Consider the following 2427-nt stretch of genomic DNA (forward strand, 5'->3'; position numbering starts at 1 on the left):
AACAAAAAAACATTTGCCAATTTAATGAGCCGCGAAAATAGTGAGTGGCGGTCAAGTGCGGCAAAATTTGCCAGAATGCTTGGTGTTACTGACGACACGCGTCATAATGGCGAAATTGTGTTGGAAGACTGTAGCTCAGACTGCTCCGATGAGTCGGTTCTCATCAGTGAAGACAGTTATACTGCACCTGAAATTGATACGGTCGAAAGTGATTGTGCGCTTTAAATTAAAAAATGGGCTATAGAATGTAGGGTGTCCCATAATGTAGTTACCATGCTATTTCAAGCGCTTACGAGAGGGGGTGTTAAAAATTTGCCCCTTTCGGCTAAAACTCTTTTTAATACGAGTAACAAAAAAGTAGTTATTCAGTCCATCCCCTGTGGGAAATTTTTATACCGCGAAATACAACACCATTTTAAAACAGACGCGTTTCCATTTCTCAAAGATAAGGACGAAGTAAAAATAGATGTAGGAATTGACGGTCTTAAATTGTATAAAAGTTCGAGTGAAGTTGTATGGCCTATCCTTGGAGCAATTGTTGGCTTTCCGAATGAGTTCCCTTTCACTATAGCTTGTTTTTCTGAGACGCAAAAACCATGGAACGTTAATGGTTTTTTGAGTTGTGATGAAGTGGTCAATTTAAAAGAAAACGGACTTCAAGTTGGTTCAGATCCCGTAAAGAAAAAATTTGATATCCGGTTGTTTTGCTGTGATACACCTGCTCGTGCTTTTGTCACAGGTGTACAATCGAATAATGGTAAAATAGCTACACAAAATGTGACCAAGTAGGAAATTATGTAAATAAAAGAACTTGCTTTAAAAAAAAAATTCATAGTCTTCGATCTGATTTTTCTTTTAAAGCTGAAGCACAACACCGGCGAACGGCAAATTTTTCGTCGCGAATGTTCGCCGAGATAATTAAAACACACATTTATATGAGAACGCGCACAACCAAAGCAAACGACGAAGTTTGCTCGACGACTGTTCGCGACGATAGATTTATTTCTATCGCCGCGGTCAACGGCAACGACAAAAAAAGGCCATGATGACCATACTTTTAAAGTTATCGTAATTTTTGTTTAAAAGTAAAATAATATACCTTATATTTTTCTATCAGAGATTAATCTAGTAAAACGTAAGTTTACTAGTAGTTATATTTAAAGACTATTTCTATATTTTAAACTTCTTCTTGGCGGTATTTTCCCTCTTCGTTGTAAAAGCTTCCGTCTTCAAACATGGTCACCTTATCAGCTGACAGCATTCGAACCGCTCGATACCGCTCTATTTGTGTCTCAGTAAGCGAATTAGCTGGGCGAAAGTTGGTCGTCGGCATCGCTCTGCTGGGTGAAATTTGCTGTTCGCCGGGTATTGTGTTTCAAGCATTAAATGTAGAACAGATCCGGCACATCATATTTCCACTTTTAGAACTTGCGAAAATGTTTTAGAAAAAGCTGATTTTAAAATGGTGTCGCAGTTTCCGCTTGATCCAATGCACCTAGTCGATCTTGGTGTAACAAAAAAATTGATTCAGTTACTAATGAAGAGCGCTAACGTTACAAAAATTAAGGAAAAAATTAATTTTTTGACAAAATTCGTCCACACAGAGTTTGGTCGTGTGTGCAGGGACTTCAATGAAATCAGCAACTGGAAGTCAACTGAATATAGACAATTTTTATTGTATATAGGAATATTCGTTTTAAAAGACCGTGTTAACAGTGATGCTTACTTTCATTTCCTCTTATTGTACACAGGAATACGGTTGTTATCAAGCCAAAAGTCATTGGAAGCTGAAAGCAACGTTGCCCAAAATATTTTGCAGGATTTTGTTAATATGTTTGGACGAATTTATGGTGACTATTTAGTAAGTTATAATGTGCATGGCTTGTTGCACTTAACAGATTGTGCTAGGCAGTATGGAACGTTGGATAGTTTTTCTGCATACAAGTTTGAAAACTATATGCAATATTTAAAAAAAAATTGTTAAAAAGCCGAATCAAATTCTTGAACAAATTTACCTAAGACTAGAAGAAAAAAATGAAGTCATAACAAACAGTAATGTTTCAAAATTTGGTACTTTTAAAATTGACCACAACAAAGAAAAAGATTCCTATTGCTTCAGCCGAAAAACAGGTCCCGTCAAAATAATAGGCATTGAGGAAGCTGCAGATCGTGGTTATTTGATAGGATACAAATTTGAAAAATTAGAAAATTATTTTCTTGAGTCAGTACAATCTTCTCCTGCGCTAGGTATAATACTAGGTGTTCAATTAGGAGCTACAATGATAAAAATACCAAAAGAAGACGTTGAATACAAATACTTTTGTATGCCCCATGAAGGCAAATATTTACTCATTCCACTTTTGCATCACCTTTTTCATGATTTTCAAATTTAATTTTAAATAATCAGAATTTGATACTGCTGTTTTT

The 2427-nt window shown here is 35.8% G+C and overlaps 1 protein-coding gene across 1 annotated transcript in view; it reads right to left on the bottom strand.

Annotated features, from left to right (window-relative positions):
• Cad86C (Cadherin 86C) overlaps window positions 1-2427 on the bottom strand; it is a 318509-nt gene that overhangs the window by 299814 nt on the left and 16268 nt on the right. The gene's annotated exons all lie outside the window — the stretch shown is intronic.

Source organism: Rhagoletis zephyria, unplaced genomic scaffold, assembly GCF_001687245.7.
Source record: "Rhagoletis zephyria isolate East Lansing unplaced genomic scaffold, Rhagoletis_zephyria_1.1 Rzeph_scaffold_00247, whole genome shotgun sequence".
In the NCBI taxonomy this organism is placed as follows: Eukaryota; Metazoa; Arthropoda; class Insecta; order Diptera; family Tephritidae; genus Rhagoletis; species Rhagoletis zephyria.